Below are 18907 nucleotides of genomic sequence, written 5' to 3'. Positions count from 1 at the left end.
ATATTTATTTGTCACCCACTGTAACTGAGAAGCCGTCGGTCTTGCTGAGTTTGTTATTTGATCCGAAGAGCATGGACTCTGTTTTACCCAGGTGTAATGATCAGTGTGTTATCAGCGAGCCAGGTGCAGATTCTGCCGAGTTCTGAGCTGAGGGTTTTTTCAACCTGTAACTTGTTCTTGTCAGAGACCAGCAGGGCTGAGTCGTCCGCGAACAAGAACAAGCAGTGTTGCGTTGCTCATATCAACACTGGTCGCATGCACGCTAATGACGCCACATGCATGCGCGCTCCCGGGCATTTGCATAAATGTTCCCTCGCATAAGGACAGACTAAAGACGGTGCCTATTGCCTCTACGAATGGAATGTAACACCTGACGAGCGGCGCTATTGATATGCAAAGTAGCCAGGTGGGTACTGCAAGTTGGCTCATCAGTCGAGTGCAGTGCATTCCTGTGTGCACACGCGCACACATCCGTGCATGTGTGTGCACGCGCTTCTGCTCACAAAACTTTGGTTGCTCGGCGTGCAATACCGTCCCATGAGCAACGCATGCCTGGTCACAAGCTGACGACATGTCATTAGGAACAGTAGCGGTACTAGCGGTCTTAGTATGCTTCCTGTGGAACACCACAGCTCACTGTGAGGGGGGGGGGGGATAGAGTACCGTTTACCTCCATATTGTAGTGTTATTCCTCTTTTACTTACTTTTGTTTACTGTATGAAGCACATTATCAGGGGCTCATACAGAACCAAACATTTCACTGTAATGTACATGTACCTTATACACGTGACAAATAAAAAAACAAAACAAAAAACGAATGTGCGTTCACTTCACTCGCTACACGGTGACGCGATTACCCTTCCTTCTTTTTATAGTTTCCTTGGTGCAAATCGATGTTTGATTCATTGTCACACCGGTAGCCTAGCACAAGGGGGCGCTGTTCAGGCGTAAAAAAATGCCTCGAGGTTTGTGCTTTAATAATCGAAGTGGGAGTGTTCTTGTGTCAAACCCTCTCTCTCTCTCTCTCTCCCTGGCTGCAAACAGACTGTCGTTTTCTCCTTGCCAGACGCAGTAGTAGTGGGAAGGATCTGTCGTAATCTTTTTTTCTAGTCTACCTATATCGTCCATTTTACAGCGACCAGGCGGATAATAACAACGCGCGAGCTTCCACTCCCTGGCTACCTGTTTATATCGCGCGCGCGCCGGGGAGGATAGAAAAATCACTGCACGCGCGCGCGGCAGAGGTCCCTGTGTTGCAGCGCGCGGGCGGCAGCGCGCGGCAGAGCGGCAGAGGTCCCTGTGCGCGCGGCAGGGCGGCAGAGCGGCAGAGGTCCCTGTGTGTTGCAGGTGAAGAGGAACCAACCGTTTTCCGCATATTGTTGAAGAACCAACCGTCGCATCTGGATAGTAGCAGCGCGGCAACAACGGAGCCGGCGGTGGTGGTCGATATATTGGTAAGAAATACTGCGCTTTCGTCAACCTGTGTGTGAATGAAAAGCTTGAAAATATTATGTCCTTTCTTCTGCTCACTTGGGATAGAAAATACCAGTTATTGTGTTGACACACGGTGGAAGGAGGCGTCTACTGCTGCTCCTCTCCTCCGCCGCTCCTTCTTCCCCAGGTCTGGTCTCTGATGTAGCTCACTGCTAACAGGCTGGCTGCTGTGTGTTATGTTATGTATAGCCAAGCAACACTTTACAGCAAAATAAATGTATTTTTTTTTTATTATTATTGATTATCTGACAGTAATGACACCAGTGGTGTTTTATTTTTTTATAATTTTTTATTATTGCTTGTCTGCCAGTAATGACACCAGTGGTGTTTTATTTTTTATTATTTTTTATTATTATTGCTTGTCTGACAGTAATGACACCAGTGGTGTTTTATTTTTATATTTTTTTTTATTATTGCTTGTCTGCCAGTAATGACACCAGTGGTGTTTTATTTTTTATAATTTTTTTAATTATTGCTTGTCTGCCAGTAATGACACCAGTGGTGTTTTATTTTTTATTATTATTGCTTGTCTTCCAGTAATGACACCAGTGGTGTTTTATTGTTATTGTTTTTTATTATTGCTTGTCTGCCAGTAATGACACCAGTGGTGTTTTATTTTTTATTATTCTTTTTTTATTGTTGCTTGTCTGACAGTAATGCCACCAGTGGTGTTTTATTTTTATAATTTTTTAAATTATTGCTTGTCTGCCAGTAATGACACCAGTGGTGTTTTATTTTTTATTATTATTTTAATTATTGCTTGTCTTCCAGTAATGACACCAGTGGTGTTTTATTGTTATTATTTTTTATTATTGCTTGTCTGCCAGTAATGACACCAGTGAGTGGTGTTTTATTTTTATTATTTTTTATTATTGCTTGTCTGCCAGTGGCAGACAATCAATAATGAAAAGAAAGACAAAAAAACAAAATTTATTTTGGAATGAATGGATGACAATGTCCCCGGAACCAAATATATAACAATGCAGTTCCACCTGTTCTGTTGACGACATGCCAGTTATAAAAGCCTTTGGTGTAGGATTAGGATACGTTTTATTATTTGAGTGCATGAGGTTTCCATCACCCCCCAATATCATTGACTTTGACAACAAACACATATTAATGAGTGGAGATATGATATCCGTAGTAGCATATCCAGTACATCTTCATCCTAGACAGGAAGACGGGTAGGCCTAACAAATGATCACATAACAGGTGATAGGTCTTCTCACTGAGCTGTGTGTATGGCATTGTTGTGAGTGTGGCATATTGGTATAGGAAAAGCAAGACACTTCATTAGAATACTATGAAATAGGTACATTTTAATAATTGCTTGGGGATAGTTATATAGTAATAGGTTAATCAGTCTTCCCAGGACTACTTTGTCAATCACATCATCTCAAAATATCTGCCTGCACTTTCTCCTCTTTGCCCTTCCACTGGCATTGCTGATGATGATGATGATGCAGAGCGATACGGGGCAACCAGATCAGATTCTGCACCGTAGTGCAGTGAGTCTGTTTGTGAAACCACCTAGCTTGCAGCGTGGGTCCCACTACAAACCCGGCCCTACCTTTTGTATCAAGACAAGTACTGTGTCTGTGTCAGTGACACAGGACCCTCGCTGAATGAATGAATGAATGAATGAATTAATGAAAACTTTATTTAACAGATTGCAGAATGGGTACAATACAGTACGGCTCAATACACACAATTGTTAAGGGGATGCAGACCAGAGAAAGACGTTCGTCTTGTTTTACATCAGGGTCCCCCATTTTCAATTCATAATATACATTTATGACATACACAACATACATGACATTTATGGCATAGGGACATACAGGTATTTAGTGATACATTTGTGACATAAATGGTATTCAAATATACAGTACTGTTATCTATAGATCCTGACAGAGTATATACATATGATGGGGAGGGGACTGTACATTAGGAGGGGGTGGGTGGGTGGGTGGGAGAGAAATATACATATGGCGGGGAGAGAATATATACATATGATGGGGAGGGGACTGTACATTAGGAGGGGGTGGGAGAGAAATATACATACGGCGGGGAGAGAATATATACATGCGGTGGGGAGGAGACTGTCTATTAGGAGGTGGTGGGGGGTTTGGACATTTACGGTGGCCAGTTTCGAATTGCAGCCTCCCGTAGGTGCTCTTTAAGAGCGGTTTTGAATGTGGGTAGGGAACCTGAAGCCATGGGCCACTTGAGGGAAGGGACCTAAAATGCTAAGTGATTAATTGGTTGTCTGTGGCTGTGATGGATCCCTCCAGGGGCCTGTTGATCCCATCTGGGGTCAGAGTTTGGCGGGAGCTCCTGTTGCCTTGACCATGCTGCTCTCACACCTGTGTGTGTCCCAGCACCCTGGACCTCTGCCTGGCTTCCTGACTTCTCGCAGGCCAGGATCAGATGACCTCAGTAGTACTAATGGACCATGATATTACCGCCTAGAAGCACCCGGACTGACCGGTAATGCCTTCCTGGGATTTGATTTAGGGTTCCGGAAAAGGATGTCTAGAGATGATGTCTCTCTGGCCCCTGGATCTGTGTGTGGACGCTCCTCGCTCTCCCAACGGTGACGTGCTGCTCGCGGGCTCGTGTGATAGAAATGAGAGTTGTGCTGAATGGCCTTCGAAAGCTCTCTCTCTATTGACTTGGTAGCAGTTGGTTTTACTGACGTGTGTCTTCTTGCAACACGGTCTCATCGGAAAACGTAAATAAAGTACAAATCGACCACAGGGGGAAAAAAGTACATAATGTACGTTATGTTATAGCCATAATAATAAGTAATATATTTACTTATTGTAAGTAATATATTTTCATTTTGCATCGGCGAAAGTCCAAAACAAACCAAGCAACCGAGAGTTGAACTACCTACCAATGATTGTGGTCTCTCACCACTGGACTTAAGACACACACCCCCCGATACAAACACAGCAATACTATGATGATGATGGTTTGTTTAATGGTTATGGTAAAGAAGATACAAAGTTAGGGTTATGGTTAATTTAAGGTATTCCGTGTGGTTAGGGTTTGGGTGAGGCTATCAGAATGGTGTATCTTGGTAGTCTTGAGGTAAAGGCACTTGCCTCCCATCCGCTCGTCCCGGGTTTGTCCTCAAAATGTTTTCTGAAAACGTTAAAAGCTAACTTTTAAAAAAATATATGTAATTTATGTACTTATTTGTAATTAAGTAATGTCAATGCATTACTTATTTGTAGTACACATTCTACATTTTCTTAAATACGTCGATATATTATTTATGGCTATAACCCTTTCACTACCACACTACAGAAGGTTAACCCTTTCACTACCACACTACAGAAGGTTAACCTTTCACTACCACACTGCAGAAGGTTAACCTTTCACTACCACACTACAGAAGGTTAACCTTTCACTACCACACTACAGAAGGTTAACCTTTCACTACCACACTGCAGACGGTTAGTGTGTGGTTGTGAAAGGGTTATTAACCCTTTGTCGTGTGGTTAAACCTTCTGTATTGACTATTGTCGCTGTGAAAGGGTTAACCCTTTGGTAGTGTGGTAGTGAAAGGGTTAACACAACATACAATATGCACCTTTTCCCTGTGGTGGATAAGTACTTATTTTTATTTATTAGTTTATTTAGACGGGACAGAGCATATTACTGGACACTACAAATAAATGCAGTGTAAATACACCGGATTTAGCGAGGATGCTAATTTTCATCCGCAGTCCCCACACAAAGCATAAAGACGAAACAGGCAGGCAGTGGAGCATAACATGCTATGAGACAAAGCATAAAAATATACATACTTCATTTACATATTTTAAGCGAGATCGGAACTGCTTCTTAATCGTGACGGTGTGCTCGCAGGCATAGTAATGGTTTTTATTCACTATTCAGCACTGAATACAAGCAGGCTGGTGCTTCAGGCCGGGGCTGCTCTCAGAATGCAGGGAGCAGAGTTAACTGTTGGACAGGAGCGGGCTAAGCTTAGCTACAAGGCAACTTTCACTTTAGCAGTAGCTTGGTTATTGCTTAATGAAAGCGGACATTTCTAAAATGAGTGGTTTGGTAACCCTGTTGAATGCATGTTGCCGAAATGCGTTGGTTTTAATTAAATGAACAATTCAAATTAGTTACAGATTTTTTTATTCCCGCTCAGCGCTCGTGCACCTTGGTTGAGGGACGAAGTTGCGACACATCTTTTGTTTCTCTTAACCCTTTCACTGCCACACGACAGAAGGTTAGCCCTTTACTATCACACAACCGACGGCGATGCTCCATCATTAGCATCATTAGCTCCGCATTTGCGGAGCTAATGATGCTAATGATGGAGCATCGCCGTCGGTTGTGTGATAGTAAAGGGCTAACCTTCTGTATTGTCACAGTGAAAGGGTTAACCGGCTGTCATGTGGCAGTGAAAGGGTTAAAATGTTTTGAAACATGAAACTTGGCTCACTTTTTCACCTTTTCTTCCTTGCTTATTGTCTTAACAAGACAAGGGGGCAAGACCCAATAATTATGCAATATTTTGTATATGAAGAAGATGCAACAATAAAGCTGAATCTGAAGAGAAAGTCCCATAGGATGATAATGACGAAACCTCAATCAAACGTCCACACTGTCGGGCGAAAAACATGTTGTGTGTGTGAACCATGTGAAATATCTTCTTTTTTTTATCCACTTTTTCTCCCCATTTTCAATTTTTCTCCCATCCCAATTTCGTATATCAAATTCTCCCCTCCCCTGTCTTGAACGTTGCTAGACTATGCCTCCCACTGGTCGGTTGTAGTGAGGACAGAAGCCTTGCATCACATGTATTGTCCCCTCCGGTGCACGAGGAGGCAGCCTGTCGCATCTTTTCACCAGACAGCTCGAACTCTGTGGCGAGGAGTAACGCGTGGGAGGCTCACGCTGCCCCCGATACTTCCTGCTTCCGTCGCACCGGCGTCACCAAACCAACCTGTAGGAGTCGCTGTCCACAACGTCAAATCCCCACCCACCGGCTTTCCCACCCTCTAACACTTGCCAATTGTGTTAGTATGAACGACCGGCCAGCCGGTAGCAACGCCGAGAGCTGGGCTCAAACCCAGCGTCTCCTGCGTTAGAGGCGAGCGCCTTGCCCACTGCGCCAATCAGCCGCCCCATGTGAAATATCTTTGAATGCAGATCTACTAACTATTATTAACTCCACTCAGGGCAAAATTACTTGTGTTGTCATGTCCCCTAACCACCTCCAGGGCCTCCGATTTGATAAGCTCTCTCAGAGCAACAGAAGTGCAGCTGGCGCATGAAGAAAGTAAAATAGTCTTCCCCCCACTAACCAGATACAGGTCTGAGTCTGCCCTATTAACTTGGAAGAAAACAAACGCTTCTCATGAATCTGAACGTCTTTTGCGAGTGGGAGACCCTAAAACCGCTGACGTAACCACATCAGCTCTGAGCGAGCTCCATTAGACTGAAGATGCGTATCAAGATCAGATATGGCATCGCTCCCAAATAGTGCCGGAGGCTACATCTTAACAATGGGACCTTCAACACCGATAGAGGCCATCGCCGGTGGAAGTCCTTGTCCTTGTAGAGCAGCCTGCCGCAAATTAAAACCTCTCTGTGTAGGAACTGTTCCCACAAAATCTTTTTGTACTGTTTACTTTTAAGATGGATGTTTTGCATTTTATGCCCTCGAACAGCCAAATTAATTAGTGACATGTGGAGGCTGGATGCAGGATCGCTGGGATTGAGATAGCAGCCTCTGGTATGTTTGCACATGGTAGTCTCAGGCTGTATCATATTTGTGTAAAACTGCATGATTAAAAGCTTATTATTATTGTGACATAATTCTTTCCATAGCCAAGTTGAGCAGCTGTCAGTTTGCATCATTTCGTCAATTTGCTTCTCTGATTGTGATTATCGTGTAAAGGATCATTTTGGGTAATACGTCTTGAGGTCTGTGTGGACCTGGCTTATAGTTGTCAGGCTTCGCTTGTTTTGAAATGCGTAGGATCTAGCCTATAGCGACTGCTCTTTCAGTTTGTCTGACAATGATTTATGAAATCCATTGTCTCACTGTTAGCACGCTTGCATTTACTTAACACGGTAGAACGATGGCCATGATCTAGGGAGTTTTCTTGGCCTTGAGAATGGACTTTTGAATCTATCACCAAAGTCAATCACTGCTTTTGATCACTTGGAGCCTTCGCAACCGACAAAGCCTATTGACGTCCTGAGGTCAGACATCAATAATCAATGGACATTCTTCCTTCACTATCATGGGTTTAAACTCATCCAGTCATTGATAAAATTAGGTTTTCACAAAGGGGATTTTTTTTCAGCCACAATTTGTCAACATCGGGAGATCGCAACAACAGCAATCAAACAAACAAAAACGAAAAAGAAAAAATACAATTAATGAGGCCTTCAGACGATAAGAATTCTGCTCTTCGCTCACCGTCACGTTGGGTGCAGGTATCTAGTTGATCGTCAGCATGGGGGACGTTGTGTATTTTCTTTAGTACAAATAACAACAGAATTCCTGCAAAGATGGCGTAGAGTGCCACACCAAGGGTAGCAGTAGAGTAGAGTTGGCAGCCACCGCTCTCCCCGTAGGAAAACAATGGCTCAGCCAGCGCAGAGAGATTTCTGCTGGTGGTCATCATCATCTGTAGTGGCTTTAACCACGGCGTAGGCAGTGTATTAAAACAGGCTCATCTGAAAACACCTCCTGGTCAGAGGAGCTGTTGGAACTGACCACCGGCGGATTGGAAAATATATGGTTTAGAGTAAGGCTGTCCCCGAAGCCTGTTTTTGGGATTCCAACCTTCGTCAGGGTTTTTCGAACGGATGTTCGAACCTTCGTTTTTAATAAAAAAATAATAATAACGTTTTTTTGTTTCAAAATAGTTTTTTTTTTATATATATATATATTTTTTTATAAATATCCTCAAACTAAATCCTCAATTTGAATACAGTGATTAATCTGATAACAAAAAAATATTTTTTTATTAAATCAACTTTCTTTAATGAATATAACTCATCCGTTTTTAATACTATAATATTAGTGTAGCCTAATCTTTATCTGCAACTGTGAAGAAAAACCCCATTGGTTTAAACAGAATGAATAGACACAAAAAACTAAAACTAAAATAAAAAAACATTTTTCTAATAAAAATAAAATAATATTCGAATGTTGATTTAGAATTCGAATGCCAACGTAACGAACGAAGGTCCGAAAGTCAGAACGTTTGGGCTCAGCCCTAGTTTAGAGTAGGGTTGCACGATACACCGATACTAGAAAATTATCGCGATACCCAGCAGTTAAAAACGGTCCAATACTCCATTTTCTATTGTCGATACTTTTAGAATAATAGCCTGATGCTGTATTTTCTATGAGTTGAGTGGATACTTGAGGGAGCAGTGTGTGTGTGAGAGAGAGAGAGAGGGAGAGAGAGAGAGAGATCGCCTGTTTTGCGTAGTTGGCGTGTCAAGAGTGTCTGCATTGTTTATAAACTATTTTCTGTTGTGTTCTGTGTTCTGTCATCTAATATTATATTCCATTACTTTACCTGATATTTTAGGTTTTTACCATGCTATTTAGAACCGGTATCGTGATACTTAGGCTGGTATCGGTATCGAAGTAAAAATGTTGGTATTGTGATCCAACACTAGTTAAGAGATGGCCATGGTTTGAAGTGGCTTCATGAGAAGATGCATCGTCACCGGGGTAATCTGCGATGACCCAGATCCCAGGTCAGCCGAAGATGCCTCCTGGACAGGTCTTGTTTTGATGGACATGCACACTGGACTGAAGAAGTACAGCAAGGCTATAGGGAGGTGCCTTTTGATTGAAACTTTATTAACAGATTGCAGAATGGGTACAATACAGTACGGCTCTATAGGGAGGTGTAGTCTGACGTCACCTTGGACCGCCCGCGAGGTCCACCTGTATAGGGATTTATCATTGGGGAAATGGATTATCGGCTATTGTAACAATTCTGCCTCATGAACATTGAAAAGCTTTCCATTTCTGCACAAAATGAGTTCCCTTCTATCACTAACATTATTGTTTAAGCATTTTTTGGTTGAAATAAAATTCTGCGATTTAGTTTTACGATTTAATTGCCAATATTTTCATTTTGAGCTATATATTGTGGATGAATACGCACAGAACAGTACACCATGCAAATGTTCATGCTTTATTTGTTTTAAACAAGACGATTTAGAAATGGGCAATGGGGGAATACATTGCAATTTTGCGAGGTTGACCGGCTGCACACAGCAATGACATAACCACTACACCTCCCTATTGGACTGACGAAGTACAGCAAGGCTATACTGTACGTGTATAGCAGTGTCTTACCGGGCCACGACCTATGCTTGGAACAAGATACCAGGTCAAAGCTGGGTCAGAGCAGCAGTAGTGGTCAGAGAGCCACACACAAAGAAGCTCTCGCTCCAGGGGAAGGCGGTTCACTGTCGCTGCCCCTTTATGACTCTTCTTCTCAGAAGGTCATGTTGCGATTAGCAGAAATTGGTTTCTCTGTGTCACTGGTTTTTACGACCGTGAGAGTTGGCGTACCAGAACCTGCCCTGGTTAGCTTCCACTGCTCTGCATGCAAAGGCTCAGGGCGTTGACATTGTGTGGTGGTCTTTCTATAGGGCAGGGGTCTGCAATTAAGTTTGGCCCCGGACCACATTTTTTCCAAGCCATTATATGGCGGCCAGAACCAAAGACAATGGCTAATTTAATAAATTTATAGTGAAAGAATTTTAACTCTATGACAGACCACCTTTTAACATACATTTGTGGCAGAGGCAGAAAATGGATAAAAATAAACAAGCTGCGTAATAAACTAGCAGTTTTTTTCTACTTTCCACTATTATATATAATTAGGGATGAGTACTTTTGAGGTACCGAACCGAAACACGTCGGTACTACCGAGTATCGATTCAAGTGAGTATTCGATAAAAAATTTCACGACTGAGGTAGGTAAATAAAATTTCTTGAGACTAAAGTACCGAAAAAAGGTACCGTTGGGTACCGGTATCGATTCACAGGTACCGGTACCGTATCGGTTCAAATATGAAAGGTACCCATCCCTATATATAATACATGTTTGCACTGAACATTATATCTTTGTCTTTTTGCCATTTTATTATAAAACCAGAGACAAGCACCTCTCTCTATCGGTCTATCTTACATTTCGCGCAACCAGCGTCAATATACTGATATACTAACGATAGGCATTTTCCATTGGTTCTCCCAGTCCATGTGACCATTTAGAGCATTTCCATTGGCTATAGTGACAGACATAGATACATGATGAATAGATACAGCGGATTAGATGCAGTCCAGAGAAAACAACCAATCTAGATATTTCAAGATTTTATCTATGCTTTACTTCCGTGCAATGACGGAGAGATCTCCCGATTCCGATACAATAAAGCGAGTCTTTATCACAAACGGATCCAAATATATTTATGTCTAGTGTTGCGCCCAGCTTTAGAGGGTTAAGTGCCAAATTGTATTTTTAATTTAGTTAATGAATGTCTCGTTGTAATTCTTTTATACCTAATGTAGCGTGTCTTCTTGAAGCGGATTCAGCTTTTTTTGCTCCGATTTGACGTCAGTTTAATTGCATTGTTTGTTACAGTTCACATGTGTGGTGCCGTCACAGTCATATATAAGTAAAGATAAAGTTTGAATGACTCACTGAACTGGTGTTTTAATTTCATACCACACTGCTTATTTGCTATTTCAGCACCAGGCGCTGTCCACCGACTTTATTCATGTTGAGCAAGCGCTACATTGCACCTCGCTGACGGGCCAGATGTTATTGCTGGTGGGCCACCTATTGCCGACCACTGCTATATAGGGTATTGATTAGGGATGCCCCGATCACGTTTTTTGCCACCGATACCGATCACAGATCGTCGTGAGCCATATCGGCCGATACCGATCCGATACCGATCGTTTTTGATTAAAAAAAAATGTAAAATAATTTTATATTTTTTTTATAAAATATATATATTATATAATTAGACTTGTACTTGTATTATCTGCGAGACATCGCCACCACGCAACAAGTCAAAATGCTCGCTATCTGCAAACAGCTCCACTGTCTGTGTGTACTCGAGTAGCCTCCAGCTACGGCCAGGATTCTCCGGCGCTGCAGCTGGGTATCAGTAGCTAGCCGGCTAAATACCGTTAGACAATGCCTACTAAAAGTGAATAGTTGACTGGGTAATTTTGTTTAAACAGTAACGATAGCTAGGTAGCTAACGTTAGCTCATGGTCGAATGCACTATAGACTCGAGCAGAGGAGCCGCCTCTCAGTCCTCTGTGTTTACAAACTTTACACAGGTGCGGGCGGGGCAAGGGAGGAGGAGGAGGAGCGGCAGTTTGCAGGTCCTGTGTGTCTGAGACAGACAGCGAGTGAGATCTCCGCTTGATCGGTTTCTGCGATCGGCGAATATGACTCATTATCGGAATTCACCGATTGCATATTTATACTGATTATCGGCCGATAACGATCGGTGGCCGATCGATTGGGGCATCCCTAGTATTGATCGCTATAAGGTAGGGCTGTCTTAAATACTTCGAAGCTTCGTTCGATGGGCATGGGATTCGAATATGAAAAAAAAATTCGAATATATAAAAAAAAAATATATATATATATATACAGGGCTGAACAGTGCGATATATATGTTGCACGTGCTACAGCAACATCGGTCTGTGCGATGAATGGATTTATTTCAGTAGCACTCGTGCGATAGGCATTCGGTTCATATCGATACTCTTATTTTGAAAATCCTATGGCAAGTCTCATCTCCGCAGAAGCGTAGCTCCAGCCAAAATATCTATGGCTCCGGCAGCTAGCAACGTTCAGTTCATATCGATACTCTTATTTTGAAAATCCTGTGGAGTCGACTCGTATCCGCTCGGCTCACAGCACAGCGGCAGCAGAGCCTTCTAAAAGAGTAGCGTCTGGAACACGCACATTGCAACATAGCAAGGCTAGTGTGCCTATTTTGCGACCCAAAACAAGTCCCAAAACAAGGCAGAAATTAACGTTACGTTAGCGTAAGCTAACAACAAGCTAAAACCCTGTTCAGAGCCATAGAGAGAACAGCAGACGGGCAGAGTGAGGAGGGGGGGGGCAGGCATTCTCCCTTCTGTGTGTGTGCGCAGGGAGCGAAATTACCGGCCAGTGGCGGGTAGATGGGAAGAGTCTACCCACCAAGCATATTTCTTACCTGCCAATATATATTTTATATATACAATTTTTTTTTAAATAAAATATATATTATATAATCATACTTGTAGTTGTATTATCTGCGAGACATCGCCACCACGCAATAAGTCAAAATGCTTGCTATCTGCAAACAGCTCCACTGTCTGTTTTGGCTGTGTTGCTCTTCTAGAAAAATAATCCTTTCAGGGTTGCCTATTGAAATACTGTACACTTTCCTACTGTACACTTTCCTGATTAATTGAAATGGGGGACCCTGATGTAAACAAGACGAAAGTCTTTCTCTGGTCTGCATCCCCTTTTGTGTGTATTGAGCTGTACTGTATTGTACCCATTCTGCAATCTGTTAATAAAGTTTTCAATCAATCAATCAATCACACCTCCAGTACAGAAACATTGTTTGAGTTTGCGTGTCAGGTAGACCATTGATTGACAGTCGAGTCTGCCAATTACATCACATCGCTTGCACTCCGGTGCTGCAGCTGGACCCATTGCCCACCTCTGCTGTTGATAACGCTAGCCAAGTTATTATACACACAGATACACAGTGGGCCAGTGACTTTGGTGTAGGGGTGTAACAATGCATCGATCCTAAGGGGGAAATTCAACTGCATCGATTTGAAAATGTTAGAATAGATTATCGCAATTTTAATGTGTACACGTTATGTTATTGTCATGTCCGTTACAGCCAACACACCGACATACGCTACTGCATCAACGTTATGATTAACAAAGCAAGGCATTCGTTTTGTTGCATTAACGTTATATTACTATTGCTATCGATAAATCTAGGTGTTCTAAAATCTATTGCTATTGGTAAGAGAGACTATAATAAGTTGGTGTCTCGGAAAACGAGAGCCCTGATCGCGGAGTTTCAGGAAGTAAACAAGAAAAATGAGAGCTTCCGATTGGTCATTTGCTTTATTTCCCATGAAACCAGTCACTTCACTCTACTGTGATTGGACCGTTGGCTTGAGTGCAATGTGGGACTTGTAGTTTTTTAACGATCTCGCAGCGGAGGAAAAAAAAGACGAGAGAGGCTATAATCTGTATTCGCACAGCGTGCGCGTAATTGATTTTTACCGTTCGCATACAAATATTTTTAGGGGCCTGCTTATGAACTACACGCCACACGGCGGGCAGCCCTCTAAGTGTCATGCGCCAAAGGTAAAAACAGACCGCCCCTGGCGGGCAGCGGGCTTTAGTTTCGGTCCCTGTGTGTGTGTGTGTGTGTGTGTGTGTGTGTGTGTGTGTGTGCGTTTGAAAAGTCAGTCGAGTATATTATATTGATGGTAAATGTACTGAGGGTGGACAGATAATGTTGATATTTAAACATAAAAAATACAATACATAATAAATGTATTCATGATCATCAATGCAACATAAAACAATTGCAGGAACGGTTTGGGTGAGGAAGGGGTTTTAGGTTGCGTGTTGTGAGTTCCAAATAAAAGTTTAAAGCTCAATATATCAAAACGTGGCACATTACAGTGAACAGGAGGTCTATTTGTATTAAAAACAATGGATTGTTTTTCCTTTAAAAGTCTGGAAGAGTCAAATAAATGTTTTCATTGTTTCATTTTCATTTAATTATATTTTCGTTACCTTTTTTTAGTTGATCTAAATGTTACTGATTGTGTTAAATGGGCTTATGAAGTTATGATATCGTCTCATATCGATTGCAGGCACCTGCATCGTATCGTGGCAGATATCGGCAAATGTCGTATCGTTGTCCAAAGAATCGATATCGTATCGTGATGAAACTGGTGATTCCCACCCCTAGTAGAGTCCATACATCCAACACCAAATCCCATAATTCCTTTTACACGTAACGTGTCTGGCTGTGTGACGTGAACTTGTCAGCATGAAAATGACAGCCAAACATGGCACTGCAACTAAATAACACAAATACAATAGGCACATTTGTGACTGTTACAAATATAACACGTTTTATACATGTGCTACACGATTTTGGCCTGTGCTACAAAACTATCAACCTCTGTAGCACCAGTGCAAAAAAAATTACGTACAGCCCTATATATGTATTATTTTTATTTAAAAAAATGTGTGTGTGCAAAATCAACTCTGCCTCTCTTTGTTAATTACAACAAGCAATGCTGTTTGTTATTTAAGATGAGGTCGGACTCGGCACTGACAAATTTGTGTTCATTGTGCTGCTTTTATAAAGCTTCAAATGACGGCTTACAATATTTCATGAAAGCAAAGTTTTTCGTTTGTCTAAGATTTAAAAAGGTTTAAACTTTACAGCATTGACAAAGTTTAACAAAGTGCTGTACAAGTCGTCCCACAACATAACATTTTTTGAAGCTTCGAATTAAAATCGAATCTCGGCCCCGAAGCTTCGAGTTCCAAAAAAAAGATTCGAAGGTCAGCCCTACTATAAGGACAGGAGGGCTAATCTGTATTAGTTAATGAAATGGGCTGTTGGTTCACAACAGTCACAGAGTCCTGGTCACTACAATGTTGCAGTGTTCCTTTAAATTAGTGCAGCCTTTTAGGCCACTATCAAAGCCTCTGACAAATCCTTCAAGACCTTGTCTTAACCCTTCAGAAGGGTCCGTCAGGGAAAATGTGGCCTAATTGCATTAGATCTGTCAGGAGTAGGATGACCCTCAGAAAAACAACCATTTATGGGGTTCAACTTCTGACTGATGGATTAGTCATGTACATCCTGTGTCTAACAGTAGGCAGTGTTTTCTACAGGTTGAGTATTAGAGCTTCACGATTCGATTACGATTCAGCTGTCCACGATTAGATTAGATTCTACATTGTTTTTTTTACCGGGCAGTCCGGTGGAGAGAGAGAGGAAGTATGGGAGGATAGAGGGGGAAGACGTTCGGCAAAGGGACGGCCGTGTTGCACCGCAGTGCTGTGCGTGGTGCGCCACCCTGGCACCCCTGGCTCCTGCTATCTTAGCGTTAGCCAGCTAAACGTGTTATCTGACTTAATTAACGTGCACAACATACCTGTGTAACGTTAAGTAACTTGTGTTCCGCTGGGAAGGTTCAGCATCACTGCATACACTTGGTTTAATCCAAACTTCAATTCGGAAACGTTGTGTTATGAAATAAGGCGGGTGAGTGTGAGTCACTCGACTCTCTCTTTTTTGCATTATTGATTAATATCCTGATATGATGACCCCTCCTCATCATCGACTAGACTGTGTTGTTGTGTCTGTGTTCGCGCATGACTTTCATATTATTGTAAACACACCATAGTACTGTGGTATTCTGATATATATCACATTCTGATATATATTTTCCGTGTAAAATTTAAAATTAAAATGAAAGAAAATGGAAATATATATATATTTTTTAATAATTTTTTTTAATGAGGTTCCAACCCATTAACCCTTTCACTGCCACACTACCGAACGGTTAACCCTTTCACTGTGACAATACAGAAGGTTAACCTTTTCACTGCAGCACGACAGCAAGTTAACCCTTTCACTGCCACACTACAGAAGGTTAACCGTCTGTAGTGTGATAGTAAAGGGTTAACCTTCTGTAGTGTGGTAGTGAAAGGGTTCATTAAGATTCGAAGGCCAACGTAACGAACGAAGGTCAGAATGTTTGGGCTCAGCCCTAGCGCTCGGTAACCCTCTAATCTAATCTAGCACCCATATGTTTCCTTTTAGGAGATCCTCCAGTGTTTAAGACCCTTCCCTCCTCTCTGCATAAGGCTATCAGTCTGCATAAGGCCCACGGTGCTCCTCCTCCTCCTGGCTTTTTGGAATCGTAGCTTAATATAATTTACAACCCTCGTGGACGGCAAAGCGCGTTGATGGATTTCAGACTCTGCCACTTTTTTTTTTTTTAAATCTTTATTACAATTTCAGTTCCGTGGTTTCATCCAAACGTGGGCCTAAGAGTGGTTTAAAAATAGCTATGTTTTATGTTGCCATGTGTTACTTACCAGGGGGAGGAGGGCCTCAGTCATTCTATGTCAAATTGTGGTTTTTATCTCTCCGGCCAGTTAACCGTGCATCATTCCAAGGCCTCGCAGGAGCCTCGCTGCACGTGGCACGTGGTGGAGACACTGTGAGGGAAACCGCCCCAATGAAGCCTTAACATCAGCTTGTTAGGGTGGCGTCTAGGTTGGAACCCAAGGCCTAACAAAAATAATGGTTGGTTTCAGGTTGCCGACCGACCCTGCCGATTTAGGTGCGACCCAATATATTTTATGAGTTTAAAAAAAAAATTATATATAAAAAAAAAAAAATCATTTTTTTTTTTTTTTTTTTTTTTTTTGAATAAAGTTTCATAGAAATCTTAGTCAAACATTTAGTATTATGGATATTAAACATGCTGGCAGAGTACATGCATCCATGTTGTTGTGAACATTTTAACCCTTTCACTGCCACACGACAGCCGGTTAACCCTTTCACTGTGACAATACAGAAGGTTAGCCCTTTACTATCACACAACCGACGGCGATGCTCCATCATTAGCATCATTAGCTCATCATGGCCAAACTGACAACCAACCTGAAACCAACTATTATTTTTGTTAGGCCCAAGAGCAGAACACAAGGCACAGGAGAATGAGGCGGTTTAGGGTGTTTATTAGGTACCAGGCGTTGACAAGGTTGGATAATGAAATGTACAGAAGCAGGTCACTCCATGTGACCTCAGGCAGGGTCCAGGCTGGAGACGTCCACGGGTGGGGAGTAGTCTGGGGGTGTATCCTACACACAGAGAGAGAGAGAAGTTAGAACAGGGCAGGTTCAGAGACAGAGGAAGCATATAGGTTAGAGTCCTAGTACCACGGTAGTTGAAGCAACACTCGGACGGGGAGTGGCAGGGGCGCAGGCCTCATATCCAGGCTCGGTGATGACCTGATGAGTCTCCGGTGTGTAGGATGACCCAGGTAGACAGCGTGGGGATGAAGAGACAGGAAGCTGCCCCTATAAGGGCGTGGAGACCTGCTGCCAGACAGGAGAGAGAGAGAGGCCCTGGCTGTGGTTGTAACACAGCTTGAATGTTGAGCTAACGACCAGGGATAAGGTGGCAAATACATAGTGAGGGAAACCGCCCAATGAAGCACTCCTTCCTCTCTCACCTTTTATATAATTTTTTAATTTAAATAAATTTTTCTACTAAAACTGTATTGTTTATTTTGCTCAGTAAAGTGTCTTTGAGCATTCGGAAAAGCGCTATACAAAATTGATGTATTATTATTATTATTATTAACATCAGCTTGGATGTGGATAAGGTGCCCCGTGTTGGAAGTTGTGGTTCTTCTCATTACAAGCCGCCACGCTCTGTGTTTTATAGCCCCTGCAGTGAGGCCTGTCGCTGCTCACAGAACAACACCGCTGTGCAGTGAGACGGTGTCGGCCAACCAGACCACACCGGTCACTGTGGAGAGTAGGGATGGGCATTTTTAAGAAAAATCCAGATCGATTGATCGCATGCACTCGAGTGATCGTGTATTACTCGTAAAGGGAAAAAAACTAAAACTAAACATTTTAATATTTTTTTTATAATTTTTTTAAACTTAATTTTGTTCATTCACATATATGTTTAAGGAAACCAACAAACAGTTATAATCTTACACATACACGTGAAAAAAATGAAAAAATTAAATCTATATTTTTTTTATAATTTTTTTTAATAATTTAAGATCGATTTTTCCTATAGCTACGAGTAATCGATTACTCACGCCCATCCCTACTGGAGAGAGGAGGTGATGATGGTTATTGTTGCCCTTAGGGACGTAACGAGCTCAATGCAGAATCCAACATTTATTAAAATTCAATCAAACACTATCAAAATGTTAAAAACATATCAACGATTCTCTTCGTTCTCCTCCCCTCTCTCATTGGTCCCGTCTGTTGTCAATCTAATCAGGGTAGTGTGGGAGGGGGGAGGACGGGCCCTGCTATCAATGTCAAATATATATATATTATATTATACACATACATATACACACACACATAATATAAATGTGTATATATATGTATAATATAATAATATATAGGCCTAATTAGAGCTGTTGTTCCATAAAGAATGGAAAATCAAATCAAATTGTGCGAAATTCGTATGGAATAAGAAAATGTGTGTATGGTTACTTACACCACTAGGCCTATATATTATTATATTATACATATATCACACACGCACATATATATTTGGC

General features: G+C 42.0%; 1 protein-coding gene across 3 annotated transcripts in view; it reads left to right on the top strand.

Moving 5' to 3' along the window:
• Positions 1-1063: 1063 nt before the first annotated feature.
• Positions 1064-18907, top strand: part of cdc42se2 (CDC42 small effector 2) — a 144547-nt gene continuing 126703 nt past the window's right edge. For all 3 annotated transcript variants that reach the window (XM_084326357.1, XM_084326358.1, XM_084326356.1), the window contains exon 1: positions 1064-1454. The gene's annotated coding sequence lies outside the window, so the exon portion shown is untranslated. The remainder of the gene's footprint in view (positions 1455-18907) is intronic.

Source organism: Notolepis coatsorum (assembly GCF_963971535.1).
Source record: "Notolepis coatsorum genome assembly, chromosome: 12".
In the NCBI taxonomy this organism is placed as follows: Eukaryota; Metazoa; Chordata; class Actinopteri; order Aulopiformes; family Paralepididae; genus Notolepis; species Notolepis coatsorum.
This window is presented reverse-complemented; position numbering and strand designations above follow the sequence as displayed.